Here is a 20,620-nt window from a genome sequence, read left to right as displayed (position 1 = left end):
CTGCAGACCAAGTAGAAGCTGAAGTGAACATTCTGGAGTGGCAGCCAGACCTGCAGGTGATCCTCCTCTTAGCCGTTTTCCTTGATTTCAGAGATGAGGAAATACAAGGCAGCAATTTTTCTTTTTAAAAAACCTAGCATCTATTTTCCCCAATTACAGAAGTTATATCTATTCAGAGGAAAGAAGAGCACAATGAAAAAAATTCTGTCACTCAAAGAATGATCATTAACCATGTCTGTTCTTTGGAGTATACCTGTGTAGGACTTCTACTCCATAGGTGCAAAGATGGGTACACATGGGACCATAGATGTGTATTTTCTAGACACAACAGTGTCCATATTGTTTGGTGGCCTTTCTCCATTTAGATATAGATGGTTAATATTTTCCACATCAACAAATAAGTCTGCAACACATTTTTGATTAGTGGATAAATATTCTATGATGCAGTGGTGCCACAATTTACTTGAACAGTTCCGTAGGCTTGGATATTTGGGTTGTTTCCAGTTGTCACTGTTATATACGAAAGTTGGGTAAACGTCACTACACACTTACCAGACTGTTTCTACAGGATAGCGGGATTACAGAGTAGGCACCTAAAATTTGTTGCTACATTTTACCAAATCTTCAAAAAGTCAACTTGAGAATGTTAGTAGCTGTTAGTAGTTAATAAGAATGTTCAAGAAGCAGATAATTTCTGAGATTCTAGAAAAACTAGCTTATAAGATAAGAATACACAGTAAGTCTCCTCAAATTTGCTTTTAGGGGAAAAGGTGGAGGGAAAAGTATTTTAGGGTTCATTTTTGCATTTTACTAAAAACAATCTGTGTGTGTGTGTGTGTGTGTGTGTGTGTGTGTGTAATGGGAGCTAACTTTCTAAATATAAGGTCTCAACACAGAGACTTCAAGTGGCTATGAGTCTTGAATTTGAGAAAAAAATCTTAGTCCAAGGATTGAGGATGAGCATGATGCACGACAAAGTCAGGGATGCATCCTGGAGTATCCATAAGATGATGGCGAAGTTGTGAGTGAGAAAACTAATGGATATATTAAATTCTGAAGACCTGCTCATGCACTGGGTCATGAACCAGCCTCGGTTATAGGAATCATAATTGGAACCACACTGAGTGATCAATACCCAGCCGGCACATCACAAGGAAGAGACGGAGCCCTAACTCCTGGTCGCATAGGTGGCCTTAGCCACAAAGCTTTCCTATGCTGATGCCAGGTCTATGCCCAACTAGAACCCAAAGACAAGTGGCGGAGATGGAAATTTTATAAGGGAACGATTGTAAAAACTTACACATTATACATCGGGGGGTTAAAAACCAGGCTAGGAAGGGCACATAAGATAGTCAGTCCTTATTAGAAGGATCAAAAATTTCCAAAGGAACCCTTTTTCTATCAAGTTACTCTGCAATTTATTTAAATGAAGGTATATTTGATAAAAATAGCAGTTTCCTTCTCTGTGCCTGGGTGCTAATGAGCTCGACAGGTATTTATTCCTCACTTTGATATATTTGTTCCCCTTACCACACCTCTCTCTGGCGCTCTTAGGGTCCTCGGGTGTTGAAATGGGGGTGGCTAGTACTTAAAAAGACTTTCCTAGGTGAGAAAGTACAATGACGTAATGACTTCTTTTTTAAGGAATGAGGGGAGAAGGGAGGTGAGTGGTGGGCAGAAAAAGTAATGTTTTAAGAAAATTGGAAGTCAAACTCTAACTTAACTTGTCTGCATACTTTGTGGGGATAGATTTCACATCTAGCATATGTGCTTGGGGGCTCTTTGGAGTCAAAGAATTAAATGAGGAAAACAGGAGAATGACAGGTAGCTGGAGTGTAGCTACAAGCATAGGCTTTACAATCAAACTGACCTATAATAGGGACCCATGATATTGTGTCCCATGATCATCTCTGATTAATGCATTGGATGCATTCATTCTACAAGCATTTACTAAGCCTCCATGTGGGTCAGACACTGAATTACCTTCTTGACTCTTCCATTTTCTAGCAGTGTGGTCTGGACAGTTATGTAACCTCCCGAAACCTCAAGTTTCCAGATCCGTAAAACGGGAATAATAAAACCATCTATCTCATTGGGTTGTTGGAAGTTTTAAATTTGATCATGTCTGTAAAAAGAGTTTTTCACATTGTCTGATACCTACTAAACGCTTAAAAAAATGTTGTTGATTTATTATAATGATTATCACTATTAAGACTTCAGGTATTGAATATGGCCATTGGTACACTGAGTTCACAGCCTTTTCTTCAAGAAGACTGGAAAAGAAGAAAAGAACATAGGAATCTAGGTCTGGGTAAGGGACATCAGCTTTTTCCCATCCCCCAGTTTGTCTCAGGCCTCTGCAATCACTCCCAGGGTCAATTTAATGGAAGGAGCAGGTACGTATAGTGAACACATAGTCTAATCCAGCTCTGACACCAGAGAAGGTTGACCAGGCTGCCAGAACATCAGATTCCTTGCTGAAGGAAGAGTGGCTAAGAAATAAATCCTTTTTTATTTACCTAGAATTTGGCTCTACTGTAATCTCTACTTCTATTTGTGTAGACCTTCATAGTGTCCAACAAGATGTTATCCACATTCTCAGATGATCCTCCCTCAGAAACCTTATAAGACAGAATAGAAAATACCCCCATCCTACAGATGAGAAAATGAGGTTTAGAGACACATATTCTTTAGACAACCAGGTTAAGAGTCAGAGTTGAAACCAAACCTACTCTAAACCCAAACTTCTAGTTACTAGAATGTTCTGGGACTCCTAAGACTGCCCCCTTTACAGTTCATGTGAATATCTGCTCTTCAGAGGGCTTTTCTGGGCAGAGGGAAACTTATTTTAACCTTGGCCAGATAAAAGCATGATTAAAACCCAAAAGTTTTGGAGACATTGCAAAGCACGTATAACAAATTCTAAAACCAAAGAGAAATTTGAAAAATATTATTATTATTATCTCTCACTCTGACCTTGACTCTTGATAAAGATCAAGAGGAAATGACAGCCATTTTAGTTTATTTGTGGACTCCTTAGGCATTACTAATGGACTTGTTTATTGAATTAACAGATGTGAAGTTCTTATGGACAGTGTCTGGTACATAGTATGCCCTCAGGGAACTCATGTATTGTTGAGTGAAAAATAATTTTATTTATCAAATGCTTCTTAAGGGTTTTCTGTGTAATAATGCATTTGGTAACCACAACAGCCCTATAGGCCCATTTTATTTTTTATTATTTTATTATTTTATTTTATTTTTTTATATATAGAGAGAGTGCCTGCACATGACAGGGAGGGGGGCGCAGAGGGAGAGAGAGAATCTTAAGCAGGCTCCACACCCAGCAGGAGCCTGCTACAGGGCTCAATCTCATGACCCTGAGATCACGACCTGAGTCAAAATCAGGAGTCAGTTGCTTAACCGACTGAGCCACCCAGCAGCCCCCCTATAGTCCCCTTTGAGAGAAGAGGAAGTGGAAACCCAAAAAGGTTATAAAGTACTAAGTGTGCTATAAACTTATTTTTGGCTATATGTATTTGCATATAGAAATGTCTGCAAGGAATATACCCGTCTCTGAATGGTAAAGAAATTGGATGATTTTAAATTCAACTTACGGATTTTCCACAAATACAATATAATTTATAATACTTATATTATTGCGATATATTTACTTCTGTAATCTTACAAGAATTTTTACTTACTGCATTTAGAGGAAAGTAAGGAGTTTAACACTGGTTTTCTGTGACTTTACCTTTGTCAATTGTTTGTTCATGGAAGTTTTCTCACTCGGATTAAATATACCATCAGTTTCCAGGCCCTGAATGCTACAAGTCTCTGCCCTACTAATGCAGTGTTCTTGTAAGAAAGGTATTTTCAGACCAGTTTACAGATGGAAAAACTGAGGTGAGTGGCTAGCTTGCCCAAGGCCAGAAGGAGAGAGTTGGTGTATCTAATCTAATTTTGTCTTCCCCAAAATCTTTTAATAGGCTTAAGAAAGCAGAAGGAGGTGGGAGGACAGAGGTAAGAGCTCAAGTCACTGACCATTGGAGAGAGGAAGATTCTTGGTTGAATTTATCCTCCCTATGGATGATTCTAGAATCCTAAAGCAGGATTGGGTACAATGGGGAGGCAGTGGGTAGCTGTGAAGGTAGACCCTCCACTGAGATTGGTCAGGTAACATTGGGAGATGACTGGGATACTGGGGAGGATAGATTTGTAAGACGTACCCAACAAGTAATTGAGAAATTCCAGTGCTATCTCTGCCCTTGTCAGACTTGGTCCCAAATAACTGTGGGCAAAATTTCTCATAGGCCAGCTAGCCTGCCTACTTTCCTTCCTTCCTTCTTTCTTTTTTTCTTCCTATTCCTGCTTTATTGGATTTCTATCTTTTCTTGATAGATAGAGGAGGGGTGGGTTGGGCAAACACTTTGTAAGCTCTTTCACTCCAAAGATGAACTGTTAAAAGTACTACTCCTTTAAATATATTTTTTAGGAAAATTAGGGGCTGCTGGGTAGCTCAGTCGGCTAGACGTCCAACTCTTGGTCTCCACTCAGGTCACGATCTTGGGGACGTGAGATGGAGTCCCCCGTTGGGCTCTGTGCTCAGCAGGGAGTCTGCTTGAGATTCTCTCTCTCCCTATCCTTCTGCCCTTTGCCCCCCACACCTCCCCTGCGCACCTGAGCACTCTCTCTCTCAAATAAATAAATAAATCTTTAAAAAAGTTTTAGTAAAATTAAAATTTTTGTCACAAAGGAAGAAATTACTAATAATAGACTTTCAGGTGTCAATGAAGGAGGTATTTTTAAGCAGGGTCTTACTAGCTCATTCGAACTATACCAGAGAGAGTATTATGAATCATTCAGCTGTCTTAGACTCACGGGCTCCTGGGGTTGGCAGCAGCATTGCGTATAATTAGTCCAGCCTCTAATTGGGTGTTTGAATTCCCTATACAGCCTCCTTCGCTAGTGGCTGCCTACATCCAGCTAGTGAGAAGCTAGTTCCCTTCAAGAGAGTCCACTCTATCTTCTGGACCTCTGATTGCTTGAAAGTTCTCCCTCACGTTGATCTGAAATCTCCTCCCAGAACCTGAGGCACCTTTCAGACAAGAGCCCAATAGAAAAGGTGTTTTTGTGTCTGGTTTCTTCCCACTCAAGCTCGCGCACTGGGCTTGCTGTCTGGGGTCGAGTTATGGCCATTGGCTTTCTTCAACAGGGAAATGTTACTGCCGTGATGCCTGATATAATGTTCCCAGGAGGAAGGAAATTGTTTTGAAATTCAAGGGTTTGGAATTGGAAAAGACAAGGCATGGAGAAGTGTGTCAGAATGTCAGAGGATGTACATACTAGATCCAATGATTCTCTCTTTGCCAGGAATAAAAATTTCATTAAAAAATAGAAGTAAAATTCTAGTAGCGAGAGCATTATTAACCTTACACACACGCAATGATCGTTGTACCAGGTTCACGTTTGGAAAAAGAGGCAAATTCGTTTGTTCATTCAGATCAAACTGGTATCAAATAACCACAAATTCATATGTTGCCTTTTCTGTTTTGGTTGCTAGGTACACGGGATTCACAGGAAGCTTGCTAAATATGTTTGACACATTTTTGCATGTGAATCATAAATATTAGTGGATTCCTTTCAGGAGTGGCTGTCATTCAGAAATAGAGCTTGAACCAAGCTTTCCTCTAGGAGAAAAAAAAACCTGGATTTCAGGCTGAAAGAAGGCCTGATGGGGCGCAGCAGCAGGTCCCCAGCTATGCGGTAAAAGAGTAGTGAAAATGGCAGTCCTTTATGACTGTCTGCCATTTTGCAGTTAACAAACTGCCTCCCTGTTCACAATCTCATTTGACCCTCACAACTCCCCGGTGAGATAGGTATTAGGGCTGGCAGCTTCCTCCGTCCCAGGAATGAAGTCGTGGGCCCCTAAGAGCCATAATGAGAGGAGAAACCTTCGGGACGAGAGTCTCCCGAGCATGACTCTAGCTCATGTTGGCAGCGCTGGGGCTGTGCTTCTCCAGTGTGGGATAGCACACTCCACCACCCTGCTGAATCCAGACATTTCATTTCTTATCTTGGTTTGCTCAGTACCGAGCCAGTGGCGCTTGCATAAATGTCCTTCTGGCATGAGGGAGGGCGGGGGAGAGAGAGAGAAGGGAAACAGCAGCGGTCAGCAGAGTGTCAGGCTGGGGACCTGCCATCTCGCTGAACAGAGCTCTGGCCAGCTCCAGCAGTGTCCTGGGTGCAGCTCTGATCACGGGATGGGATTGTCCCCAGGCTCAGGATTACTTCTTGCCCTTAAAGAGAACAGGGAGAGAGCATCCCTTAGCTGTTACCAAGGTGTCACTTGTAAATCATTAACCAGGAGCAGAGAGAGGAACCAGAGAGAGGTGAAAATAAATGAACCCTGACACAGAGGCCTCCCCATGTCGCCTCTCAGATGATTAGCATCTGAGCATTAATTACCTGGTTATCACAAACATGCAATATGTTGGGGGTGGGGCTGCATTTTGAACTTGGTTTAACTCTGTAGAGTCTTCCAACGTTTAATATTTTCCACAGGGGCTGGAAAAGCCCCCCTCTCTCTCTCTTGGGTGATCCAATGGACCCCCCTGCCTCCAATGGGACTGTGGACGGCTGGGCTTTCCACGGCCGCTCTTCTTGATCTCCTGTCTCTTCTTTCTCAGCAGTTCTCCATGGTGGATCACTGCATAGCCACAGTGTGGGCCCCACTCCAAGGACTCAAAGCCTACAGAGTGTTCCTTTTTTTCTCTGAGGGTCTGCTACTTAAAAGGTCATCAGGAAATAAGACTGGTGAATGGAAGAATGGTTGAAGCTGGTTGATCAGTACATAGGAAATCATTAATCTACTCTCCTTTATGTGTAGAAAGTGTCCATAATAAAACATTTTTGAAAAGACAATGCATCAAGAAGAGTGGATTTGACTGAAGCACAGAATGGAAGTCTTGATTCATTCAGGCTCTGGAGTCAGGCTGGCCCGAGAGCAAATCCCAGCTTGGCAACTTTCCAGCAGGAACTGACCATTTCACTTAACATCTTGAGGCTTCCTTATCTGTAAAATCAAACGAAGATTAGTTACCTCGTCAGGTTCCTGACAGCACTGAGTGAGATGACAAAGTTTTCTTAAGTGATGAAAATCATCTTTACTAAGTTTAAGAAAAAAAGAGGGGAATGTAGTATAAGGATCTAAGGGTATTTCAAAATTCAAAGACGGGACTACTGCTGATTCTCAAGAGTGACTTGGAATCAGGGACTCCAAGGGCATAAAGGACCATACTTGGGTTCATGTCTCTGGGCCTCTCTGCATGATTGGTCTACTGTTCCCTTTGCCTCAGACCAGCTCTCTCTATTGCCAGTCTGCACGAATGAAAATTTGGCTATCAACAGCAGCTCCCAGGTTTACCTTCTCTCAATTCAATCACACAACCAGGCTGAGTTTGGATCTCCTGGTCTGGATTCCAAGTTTTCTGGAGCACGTCTTTTGTCTAACTTGCATAAGAAAGAGGTCTACTCTCCTCAGCCAGGAGCTGAGGTCACTCTGTGTTAACACGGAGGCTCCCATGTGGCCATGTCAGTGGAGTTGGCAAGGAGAAGTTCCCAAAGGAAAGGAGAGCAGTCTCCAAAAAGTGATCAGGGTGAGATGGTGATGGCGCCGGACAGACAAAATGATGAGTCAAGATACAAAATATTTAGAACATAGTAATCTGTCATTAAGTATGGGCTCCTCATTTGAGTTGACTCATCTTCATGCCCTTCCAGGCAAAAGCCTTAGGTTAGCCTAACCCGTGACATCAATTACAACTCTTCCTTCATTTCTTCATTCCAGCGTGCCTCCTCTGTGCGGGGCAAAAGGAAACAGCAGGAGCAGAGACAAAAACCCCTGCCCTCATGGCACTGTTGATGGAGCGATACAGTAACAAAAGCCAAAATATATAAGGCCTCGGAGAAAGTGGAATTGGAAGTGTGGGGGGTTATAGTTCTAAACAGGTGGGCCGACAAGAGAGCGTCCTTTGAACAGAGACTTGCAGAAGACGAAGGAGTGTGTCATGTGGCTCTCTGGGAGAAGAGTATTCGGAGGGAATAGCAGGCACCGAAGGTCTGAGTCAGAGGGAACGGCAAGAGGGCCACTGCAGCTGGAGTAGAGTGAAAGAAAGGAAGGGCATGAGGTGTAGAAAACCAGTGGACCTCTACCCAGATCTTTAGGAGTTTTCTACCCGAGGAAGAGGAGGAGAGGTGTGATAAAGACTAACGCTGGTGGCCAGAGCACCTGTCTCATCCATTCTTTAGTGATCTCTAAATAAACCATTTCTGATGAGAGACAGCCTGGTATAAGTCAGTTTCTCACACCGTAAGAGTAATAGGAAATTACAGACAGGGTTGCAGACCGAAGGCCTAGCTGCATGGAAATGTCAGGACACCCTTCACCTCCATAGGGCTGTTCTTTACCAAGCACCTGCAATAGGTGCACACAGTGCTTGGGGGACATCCACGGGTGCCGTGAAGGTTGAATGACCTTTTAAACACGGCCGGGCCACATAAGAAAGAAAACTAATCACCGCTTCTAAGAGATGCCAGCACACAATTTTTTCAGTGCCCTTAATTCTGCCTTTGAGTCAAGAGATGATGAGGTCGTGCCAGAGGAAAACGCCCCTGTTACGTGACTGTGTCCTACAGCCCTTTCTGCAGTGGTCACAGTGGAAAACTTTGAGCAAGGACATTAGCTACTAAAGGGTTGGGAGAAAAGAGTAAGAGAGAGCCAGAGAGAAGCCCTTCCCTGTTCCCAGAAAATCAGCACCAAAGCAAAGCCCACACTACCGTGCTGCTCTCCCCCGGAAGCCACGATCCGTTTAGTACCAGAACAGAGTGTACTTACATGCCACACACAGCTTGTTCTGAGTCTTGGGCAACCGCACGTAGGATAGAACGCATGGCCATTGGGGGAGGGACCCCAGAAGTTAAGCACCTGTCAAACATCTGGGCAGAATGAAAAAGGGAAATGTAATTTAGACAGAGGAAATGAATTACAAGCGCAGCAAATCCAATCCTCTTGTAGCTGGTGGTCCAGAAAAAGGAGAGAGTGGGCAGAATAAGCCTCTTAACTTACTTAGATTAGTAACAATATTCTCCCCCTTTAATAACTGCTTCTGAAGATCAGAGGAGGGAACTTCTTCCTGTTTGGAATGGGTGGTGTCTCAAAGAGGAGCTGTGTCTAAGAGGTAATTTGCATCTCTCTTTAAACTTGTGACAAAATGTGTAAACATGGGGCGCCTGGGTAGCTCAGTCAGTTGAGCATCCAACTCTTGATTTTGGCTCAGGTCCTGGTCTCAGGGTCATGAGATGGAGCCCCGTGTTGTGCGCCATGCTGGACATGTAGCCTGTTTAAGATTCTCTCTCTCTCTTTGCCCCTCCCCCACCTCCCTCTCCCTCTCAAAAACAAAAACAAAACAACAACAACAAAAAACCCAGCAACAAAAAGTATAAACCTACACAAAAATATCAGTTACATGGAGGAATGAAATGAAGCAAGGCAGAGGAAGTAGGACGTTTTCCCACATTTTTCTCACGTGTACACTTTGGTACATTGACCCAACATGTGAATTTGATTTTCTAATTCATGTCATGACATGAATTCTGATAACTATTATTTCTCCTGGGCATCTTTGACACCAACAGCAGAGAATTGGGGGGTAAAATATGCCAAATCACACTGTATCACAGAGCACATCATTATTAAAATGTGGGTCTATCTATCTACTCATTCATATCTAAATCTATCTACCGATCTATCTATTATCCATCTATCATCTGTCAATCATCTATCTATCTAATAAACAGTACAAATATATGGCACAAAATTCAAAGGTTATATTTTTTTTCCCCACTCCATCTCTAGTCACGTTCCCCAGAGAAAAGAGACATCATATGCATCCTTTGTTTAATGGTAACATATGCACCATTTCCACATTGCCTTTTTCCTTAACAAAATAACACTGACATGGCTCCTTATCAGTACTGTGTCTATTTTTTCCAAAGGCTGCATAGTATTCCATTGCGTGTTTGTTCCATAATCTATGTAACCACTCTCCTCATGATGAATATTTTGCTTGCTTCCAAGCTTTTGTCACTGCAAACAATACTCTACTTCTGGATGTCAGGCATTAGTCAAGACAGCCGATTTAGAAATTGCTCAATTTGTTGATGGATAATGCTTGAACTAAAAATGTGGAATGACAGTCATGTGTTTCAGCTTGTTGTGATGGGGAGTAATAAAGCACTGTCTTTTTCTACCACCAGTTACCATGAAGTAAATAAACAGTGTCAGGAAGGAAGAAGGGAAATACTCTTGATTACTTTTTAAATCAATTTTCAATCTTTTATTCACCTGGACAGGGCAAGAATATGATAGATAGAGCTTTCTCTATTCCAATGATGCCTTCATTTAAGCTTAAGTCCAGACAGCAGTTGCAAGCACAGAAAGGTGATACAACATGCTGGATTGTGCTATTTCAACTCGGTTATGCTGGTAACATGTTTCAAAGTTAGAGCTGGTCAAGGAAGAAACTTGGGGGTGAGATTTGCAAGGTGGAAGCAAGGCAGTAGATGTGATCCTGAAGATTTTCTGGTCATATATGGTGAGGGACAGAAGAAGAGGTATCTCGTGGGTTCCAGCTGGTTCTTGCTGTCCTCTGCTCTGCTCCTGGGTCACCTTCACAACCTCCAGCCCTGCAGACCAACAGAGGCATCAAGCCCTCCAGGGGTTTGGCCGTATACAGCCGCACAGGGCACAGCCACCCTTGGGTCTTTCCATGAGTTCCGCCTTTGTGGCCCTCCTCTAGCAGTTAGACATGCTTGGCTTCTCAGATTTCCCTGGAAGGCCTCACATGTCCATCCATGTCTCTGCTTCAGCTGAACTGGCTGGTGATTCTTGGATTCTCTGGCTCTTCCTTGTAGACCTCTGTCAGCTCCTCCCACACTAGTGTAGGGTCTCATTCCTACAAGAAATCCCTTATTCTTAGCATAGTGATCTTGGCTCTGCTTTCCTGCCTGGCCCCTGACTGCTACATACAGGAAATTCTCACTTGGTGGTATCCTTCCTGAAATACCTTACCCATTTCCAGGCTCTGGGTTGTGAGAGGCAGATGAGAAACTTGAGGGTACCAAGGAGATGATTGCTCCTTGCCCACTTCTAATTAGGCAGCACAGAAGGAGCAGCTTAAGCTTTCATTAGGAGGTGTGAATTCAATGTCCAGGGCGTGATTTTGGAGGTCTTCAGAAAAAGTGTAAGTTCTCAGTTTGAGATGGCTTAATTGCAGTCCTGCTTCGAGTCAAAGGGATGAATAAATGGCCCTGAGAGTCCTTTCCAGTACTAATGTCATACCATAGCTACGTAAGACTCAAGAAATGCCACATTAAGTCGGTTCACCGGTTCCAGCCCATCATTCTTTTTCTCCCCGCGGTCCCCAGAGATGTTTGTGCGAGGATATAGCTGTACACTCCAGCGTATCACCGAAATGTGAAGGACGCCTTCCTGCAGGCTTTCCCAAACCCTATTAACATCTTTTCCTCTGCCTCCTACTTAACGCCGTTAGTTATTATCTCATTGCAGCTGTTGGAGGACAACCTTGTTTCCCTATAGAACGTTGCTTGTCAAAATTAAAGTCCCGAAGTTAGATGTTTTCTAAATGACTTTGCTGGTCCAAATACCTGGGCTAACCTTGCCAGCAGACCTCTCCCAAACAGTGTTATTTTTCTTCTATGTGAGACCTACTGCTGGGATACCAAATTCTTTTCTTTTTCTTATTGTGGTAAAATATATATAAGAGGAAAGTGGCCATTTTAACAATTTTTAATTGTACGATTTAATGGCATTGATTACATTCACAATGTGGGGCAACCATCACGACTAGCTAGTTTCAAAACTTTTTCATCCCCCAAAACAGAAGCTCTGCCACCATGAAGCAATACATCCCATTCCTCCCTCTCCCCCAAGCCCTGGTAACCTTAAATCCACTTTCTGTCTCTACGAATTTGCCTTTTCTAGATACCTCATATAAGTGGAATAATACAACACTTGCCTTTTCTCATTTGGTTTTTTTCACTTAGCCTAATGTTCATCTTAAGATCCCAGCCTTTTTCTGTTCAGAATGAATATAAGATTCTCCTCTCTTCCAGTTTGAGAATCTCTTTATGACTTCATTTTATCTTGGTTTCTTAACTGTCATCCTAGGAAGAGGAAAGAGACCCAAATCGGTAGGGCCTTATTCACATGTGATGCTTTAAAAACATAAAGTGATGAGGAAATATATTCAACATAAAGATACTCTTTTACAAGCCTCAATAGTCTTAAACACAATCATTATTCAGATGAAATATCAATGAAATATTTTTTCTTTGTGTTGAAACCTGAAGTCATAGAGCTACTGATATAAACATTATTTCAAGGCTGCTAAGCCCCTGAGTATCTAGTAATGGTGGACAAGTATTTAAACATATCATAGTCCTTCAATATATGGGAGAGATAACATGTTTGTGCATCTCTAATGCATGATTAATCCTTTTTGACATTTCTCTTCAGTGCTGAGGAAGATGGTTGAATTTGCTTGTGGCTGTATTGACAATAACTTATCTCTTCCTCTTTCATTCCTGAAGGGAAATGTCATAACAAGAACCCACCATTAAATAAAACATGTACATCACAGGTTTTTTTTTTTTAATTTTTGAAAAACAAAAGAGGCTGACCTCAGAGTCAGAAGGAATTTATACTGAACAAAGAAACAGTGAGACCTAAATATAGAATCTTATTTGTTTTAGCATTTGCTATTTTTCCTGTGGCAAGAAAACTGTTCCAGAGTATAAAGCAATAGGAAAATGGTTACTTCCCACCTAGGTAAGCAGATTGTAAAATGATCTACTTGTAAAAATATCAGCATTGCAACAGACATAGTTAATAGTTTGGTTTATTTAATCACTTATTCATCCATCCAGCTAATAAAAGTTACCGCCGAGTGTTTACTTTGTACAAGGTACTGTGGTAGGCTTTGTCTGGTCTGTCCAATATGGTAGCCAATAGACAGGTAGACTTTGTGATGTCAATTCAACAAAATAAAAAAAAATCACTTCCTTTGTTGCTCTAGTCATGTCTCAAGTACTCAACACTCACATGTAGACAATGGCTAGCATACTGGACAGTACAGATGGTAGATCATTTCCATCACTGCACAAAGTTCTTTTCTTTTATTTATTTATTTGAGAGAGTGAGAGAGAGAGAGTGCACAAGCAGGGGGGAGGGGCAGAGGGAGAGGGAGAAGCAGACTCCCCGCTGAGCAGGGAGCCCAATGCAGGACTCAATCCCAGGACCCCAGGATCTTGACCTGAGCCAAAGGCAGAGGCTTAACCAACAAAGCCACCCAGGCGCCCATCTGCAGAAATTTCTCATGGGCAGCCCTGGTAGGCTATAAGAAATGGTAATACAAAGTTTTTTCCTTAAAAGGGTTTGCAATCTAGTTGCATATTTATAAAGAAAAGAAGTATAATTTTTGTTTCATTTTGCAATACATGATAGCAATAAAATAATAGGAGTTGTCCTTTTGGGGGAATGTATTATGGGCCACGTCCTGCTAAATTCTGTACACATGTGGCAGAACTGAAGTAATATATGCCCTTTGTCTGTGCTTATTGGCTTTTCCCTCGTTCTCATCTTCCAGGAGTGTGTGGGAGAGTATGGGCCCTTGCCAGATCTGACTCTACTGTTATGCAGATTTACAAGAATGGGGAAATAGACACAGGACTGGAATGGGGAAAGGAGGGGGTGGAAGGTAATCCAGCAAGATCCGGTGGTCTCACTGCCAGAGGATGAATACCATGAAAAGAAAGGTTCTGAGCAGCTATGGACTGTAAGGGAAGTTACAGGAAAAAAAAGGGAATTGTCAAGGGTTTGTTGTGGACTATATATACATCCTCCTTCCAGATATAAAGAAATATGAGTAAAAAAGCGGAATAATTTTGAGGTGGATATTTTTTAATTGCAAATTGCTCAGTCCTCGCTGACAGCCTCTCTCAGGAGATAGTAAATAGCAGAGCTGGCTCCAAATCATCTTTCTTTGAGATTCTATTTTATGTGTCAACTTGACGGGACTAAGGGTGCCCAGATATTTGGTTAAAAATGACCCCAAGTGTGTCTGTGAGGGTGTTTCTGAATGAGATTAACACTGGAGTCAGTAGATAGAGTAAACCATATTGTCCTCTCCATTGTGGGTGGACTTTATCCAATCCCTTGGAGGCAAATAGAACAAAAATGTGGACTAAGGGAGAATTTGTGCTTTCTCTGCCTGTCTGTTTCAGACTCAGACTTGGACTGGAACCATACCACCCTCCTGGATCTCCAGCTTGCTGACTCTGGATCTCGGAACTTCTCAGCCTCCATAATCATATGAACCAATGCCTTTTAATAAATCTCATGTGCACACACACACACACACACGTGTGTGTGTGTGTGTGTGTGTGTGTCCTATTGATTCTGTTTCTTTGGAGAACCCTAATATATATGGCCTCTGTGGGCTGATCATAATGAAACAGTGAATCAGAAAGTTCAATTTTATCCTCAGCTCCTCAGGGTGTCAATTCAGAGCTAGCGGAGGTACCTCTGCCTGCTCCAATCTCTAGGTCTAGTCTGGAACTAGAGGAATTCCTACACGGTCTGGATGGACATGAAGATCCAGAGGCCAAGGATTTGGCCTTTGTGGCCTTCCTATGGCCAAAGACTTGTCTTCTCAGACTTCTAAGAGAAACTGTATTGAAATGGCATGACTTCCCATAACAGATAAAATCAGAAAGGGAATAAAAGACCATCTAAGAGAGGCAAGGAAGTTTTGTGACCAGTCTTGTGCTGGGAATGTTCTGTTCATGATTCTACCTGGTATCACTCTGAAAATAATCTTCAAGTAGAATCCAGTAATCTCAAAATAGCAAAATGATCAAGCTTCAGTTCTTTAGCTAAGTAGGGCAACTTGTTCCATTGAATCAGACTCTGGGGTTAGCCCTGTCCCGGCCAGAGTGCAGACTTCTTTGCCCAGGGTTTTTGTGCACAGTAACCTCTACCACACAGAACAGTTAGACCAAGGGTTCTCAACCTGGAGAGATTTAAAACAAGCAAACAAACTTGGAACTAGGGCTCTGCCTCCGAATATTAAGACTTAACTCTCTGGATTGAAATGTAGCATGGCTATATTTTCATGAGTCTAGTGAATCTAAAATACAACCATTTTGAGTTGAGAAGCGCTCATCTGAACCATTCCACAGCAATAAGCCACATGGGACCCAGACACTGCTGGATTAGCCCACAGAGTCTGAGGAAAATTAAATTCCTGCAATGCGCTCTCACGTCGTTTTGCCAGAATAAGCAGAACCCACATCCTCTCCATACTCACTCTCTGTTTTATAATGACTAAGGAGTGTCTTTTAGGGGGCTGCTCTCTCCTCTCTTTCCCCCCTTATTCCTCTGATCCTTATCACTTTCTTCTGACTCTGGGCCTTTGTTATGCAGAGTAGAGTCCTGAGACCAGCACCTGTGGCATTACCTGGATGCTTGATAGAAATGGAGACTCCCAGGCCCACCTAATGAGTCAAATTCTGAATTGTGAGATCCTCAGATGATTTTTATGCACTTTACAAGTTGTGAATTGCTGCTCTATACAACCTCTACCTGGATACCCCTGGGGTAAATGCCCTGACATTAGGATATGTACTATACAGAGGGGATGGTGCATTCTGTTCCTTCTTTCAGCTCCTAAAAAATGAGGTCATTAGTTCCCTACTATAAAGCCCACTCTCTGATGTTAGTCATTAAGTGAAATTACATATAAAGTGTACTCAGAGTACACTATATATATAATGGAGAAAGAGAGAGACAAGAGACACACCAGCCAGTTGTCACTGCAGTTGGCCAAATGATTGATGGGTGGGGAGAAGATGCACTGGAATGCCAAAGCTCAGCACTCAATTATGTACTCAATGCACAACAGCTGAGGGTATGAGCTATTCAGATGCCATCCATATTTCTTGACTCTCTTGTTTTCTACTTCATTTGGCTTCGGCCTCTCTTAGCTTGTGTTAGGTGGGATCTCTTCCCAGTATGGCTTAGTGGCTTAAGGGCAGGCCCCGGCAGCTGGGTCTGAGCCATGCCTTAGGTATTTTGACTATTTCAGTACAACATGGCAAGGAACTGATTGATCCAAAATAAATCTCCTGAGCACACACTGCTCTTTATCTCCTCATTATTAGTTGAGAAAAGAGTCTCCCGGTATTGAGAGCAAAAGGCCGGAGAAATTTTAGTCAAGATGAGCTTCCTCTACTCTCATACTCTCTGACCTTGACTGCTCCCATTTAAATGAGGCCTGTGTCTGGGTTCCAATGGGGGCAGCATAACAAAATATCACACTGAAATTAAGAATATGGGTTTTGGAGTCAGGTAGCTTTTGTTTGAATCCTACTTCGGTCACACCCAAGCTTTGACCTTGGATGTGCTCCTTCTTGAATTTTGACATCAGTGTTTTCTTCTATAGAAGTAGGATGATGAGAGAACCCATCTTACAAGAATTTTGTGAAGATTAAATATATAGTACATAGCATTGCATCTGTTCCACAGAAGGGCTCCATAAGTAGTATTATGATCATCATTATTATCATAGTCTGCATTATATACATTAGCAACCACTGTGGATCTAGGGAGAGTCTGGGATTCCCTTAGAACTGTGGTTTAACCTCACTTTAGCGTACATAGTGTTCTGTGTGAGTTGCTTTGAAGTACTTTAAGTGTGAAGAACATAAGCATCGTCCTCTTAAAAAGCAGGTATATTTCCTTATACACAGGCATCTAGGCTCCTGGAGAAATACTCTTTCTGAAGAATAAGGTGCAAACTGGAGCAGTCTTGGGTGATTCTTGGGAATCCAAGAGTGTACAGCAACAAAATTCAAGTCCTATTGCAAACAGATTTAGCACTATGCATATACTTGTTTAAAGAAAGCTGCTACCAAGTTTTATTCATTGTGATCAATGATCACAACCAAGTGCTAGACTGCACTTACTGTCCCCAGCCTGCTGAGCTTCTCTGTGACAGCTCCAACTCAGCCTCTACTGGAATGCTAGAGCTTGAAGGCAAAGAGTTTGAATATCCTGATGCCAGGTTATTCTTGGCAATAACCCACTTTGGCTCAGATGGAGTCATGAGGCTCTGTCCTCTTTATTCAGGTCTGGAACCAGAAGACAGCTCCTCTGTGTGGAGGAAGGCAGGCATAGGAATCCTACCTGGGCACACCCAGGGGCATCCCCGTGGATAAAGAAAGGGTAGGATGGGTTCACTGTCTTTTTCAAATGATTTTCTTTAAATAACAGAATGCTTTTATCAAACAACGAAATATCCCAATACATCAAAGAGATAATAGTCTTTTGTTCTGGTTGATAAATATGTCTACGTGCATAAGGGACTTTGAGAGACTTTATTTTTCTAGATAATTATTGCTGTGCGTACTTCCTTGCCTGCTCACACACATATCCACATACTCAGTGGCCTCTGTTGTTTGCCACCTAGGAATCCCAAAGCTTCTTGAACATTATTTAAAAATCACTGCACTAACTGATCTCTAAGGCATAGTCAGCTCCCGTTTCCATTACACTAATGCACTAAATATGGCTCCGGGGAGAAGGAGGGATTTTGTGTGCTGGGGCGAGGGTGGGATAGAGTCTGGAAAAGAAGCCAAAGCTCAGAGAGTGAGCCTGGTGTCAAAGCAGAGGAAACAACTCAGGGCCAAGGGAAGGACTGAGTCTCCGTGGTAGACGTGAGCAGCTTTTTAAGAGCAAACGAGGCGGCGATTATTTCTGTGCTCTCAGGCATGAAACACATGCCATCAGCTCACCTGAGGTAGTGTTTGGCTGTCATCCATTCATGGCCTAGATTGTTCGTGTGTCTTTAGTACCAAATCTGCTTCCGGGGCCCGGGTCAGTAAGATGCTCCTCCTCTGTGGTTTGCTTCCTCTGTGGGCTGAGTAAGGAAGCAGGGGAAGTGGGCAGAGGGCAGAGGGCCGCAGGATGAACCCAAGTTTGCTTGCACGGAAGTCTGTCTAGGACCCAAAAGCTCTAGGCCTTCTGAATTGTTTATCATTTACACCTATAAAGTGTGTGCTTCAAAGCATACAGAAGCTTTTTGTACTCCCTCCCTATCCTGAGAGCTGTAAGATGGAAATCTGACATTTCTGATCAATCAAAAATCTTTGTTGACTGATGTTTAGGAAGACTGAAACTTCGAGAGCAGGTGGTCTAGATAGAAACAAGGAGAGCAGTATGTAGTAATTGGGTTTAGGCGAAACACGCTGGCAGGATTGGAAAATTTAGGGGGAAATAATCGCAACCACTTTGGAAACCGGGCTAGAAATAGCAACAAAAACAGAGACAGCCCCACTCTCTCTAAATGTTGTCCTAACATTTAGATATCTTCTATACTATCGAAATATCTGATATTTAGATATTTAAAGCTTTAGATTTTCAAAGCTCTCTCACAGAGTCACTAATAAAACCTGTAAGAATGTTCTCCGTGATCCAAAATATGTTTCCTTCTGCCTGGGATGGACTGATCAGACAGATGAAAAAATAAAAAATAAAAAATAAAAAAAGTTGTCAACCATCAAGATTGACTTAAAAGGCAATTTCATTTCAAAATTGGGCTTTCTAACCCAAACTGTTCAACTACTGTTTTATCTCATTTTCCCACTCCTCCCTGGCATATCTTTGGAGGGCAACTCCTGAAGGAGTCACAGGCCTGCTCTGTCCAGTTCCACGTAAACAGGAGACCAAATGGCCAAAGGTTGCAAGATGGAATCTCCCCAGGGGAGCAGGAGTGCAGCTTCATGTGAAAATTACAGGCCTCGCGAACACTGAACCTCTCTGAGAAGGGCCTTCACCTGGGCGCAGCAGCAGTGAGTTAAGGCCTTTTCTTCGTCATGCGGAGGCTCGGCGGCGATACACCCCGGGTCCCACCCCATCCTGGAGTGCGGTGGACTGGGGCAGGCTCCAGTGCGGATGGCGCATTTTCGAGAATATCCCCCTGCCCCCTGCCGAGGGAGTGGAAGTGGAGGGGCAGGGCAGCAGGAGGAGGGGTGAGAGGTAAGGAGCAGGGTGGATTTGCAGGAGAAGTGAAGTAACCGAGACGGCCTCTGCCAATTCTAAGCACAGACTAGGTAAGAAAACTGGGTTTCTCAGAAGGGCCCACTTAAGGAAATCCATGGGCATCTGCAAGTGTAATTTTGACACCCCTCCAGCCTGTCGCGGTCTGGTTCGTCTCTCGGCTTTAGGCAGCTAATGCAGTGGTGGGTGCAAGGGAGCCCGGGGGGCCGCCTCCCCGTGTGCGCGGCCTCCGCGATGTGCGGCTCCTGCATCTGCTCCAGCCGCCTGCCCAAAATAGAACGTCTCATTGTGATGGATTAATCCTTGGCTCCGATCCTGCCCGGGTTACCAGCTCAGACTGCCAGGCGTGCTGGGGCGTGGGGGTGGGGGGACAAGGGGCACTTAATTCGTTCAGCACATTCCCTCTTCTCCCCTACAGAAGTGCCCTGTCCAGCTGCTCAGCGCTTGTGTAGAAACAGAGCTGGGGCGGGCAGGTGCTTGGGGCGGGCCTCCAACAAGAGGATTCTTGGCTTCCTTTTAAGTGGCTCATGGAACCCTGGGAAGAGAGAACCAAATTAAGGGAGACTTCTCCTTCCTCTGCTCTCTCTGAGCATTAAATTTCCACTTCTCACTTAGCTTGTTTCTATTTCAATCTCCTCATCTGTAAAATGGGGATTATAATTTCACTTACCTTAAGTAGGTTGTATATATAAAGTGCCTACAACTTCACAAAAGGACAAATAATGACTGGTTCCTTTCCAAGAAGTAGCGAGAGTAGTCAAATTCATAGAGACAGAAAATCAGAAAGTAGAATGGTAGTTGCCAGGGCTTGAGGGGAGGAGGGAAAGGACAGTTGGTGTTTAGTGGGTACAGAGCTTCATTTGGGGAAGATGGGAAAAAGTCCTGGAGATGGATGGCGGTGATGGTTGCACAAAAATATGAATGTACTTAGTGCCACTGAACTGTACCCTTAAAAATGGCTAAAATGGTAAATTTTATATATGTTTGACCTCAACAAAACACACACACTGTGCCAGGTGTATAAAGTGTTATGTAATTTGGCTATTTTTATTAATCTCTCATGATATGTATCATTCCCCACTTAATTTCAAATATGAAGCTTCTTCATTTTTTTAATTAAAAAAAGAAAAAAGCCTCTTGGGTGCCTGGGTGGCTCAGTTGGTTAAGTGGCTGTCTTCAGCACAGGTCATGATCCCAGGGTCCTGGGATGGAGTTCTGCCTAGGGCTCCCGGCTCAGCGGGGAGTCTGCTTCTCCCTCTGCCTGCCGCTCCCCCTGCTTGTGCTCTCTCTCAAATAAATAAATAAAATCTTAAAAAAAAAAAAACCTCTTGCTCTTACATGAGTGTTCCCATCACCTCTCGCATAGGCATCTTCAATTTACACATGCAGAATGAATGTATGAATGAATGAATAAATGAATAT

The 20,620-nt window shown here is 43.0% G+C and overlaps 1 long non-coding RNA gene across 1 annotated transcript; it reads right to left on the bottom strand.

Moving 5' to 3' along the window:
* Window positions 1-6,458: 6,458 nt before the first annotated feature.
* LOC141370041 (uncharacterized) lies at window positions 6,459-19,451 on the bottom strand. Its single transcript, XR_012373733.1, has 3 exons — window positions 18,976-19,451; window positions 17,935-18,334; window positions 6,459-7,075 (listed from the first exon to the last, which is right to left on the bottom strand). It is a non-coding gene; the product is annotated as an uncharacterized lncRNA (long non-coding RNA).
* Between the last annotated feature and the right edge of the window lie 1,169 nt (window positions 19,452-20,620).

The sequence above is a fragment of the Callorhinus ursinus genome, unplaced genomic scaffold (genome assembly GCF_003265705.2).
Source record: "Callorhinus ursinus isolate GAN/ISIS: 27379988/994484 unplaced genomic scaffold, GSC_fseal_2.0 scaffold25, whole genome shotgun sequence".
NCBI lineage: Eukaryota > Metazoa > Chordata > Mammalia > Carnivora > Otariidae > Callorhinus > Callorhinus ursinus.
This window is presented reverse-complemented; position numbering and strand designations above follow the sequence as displayed.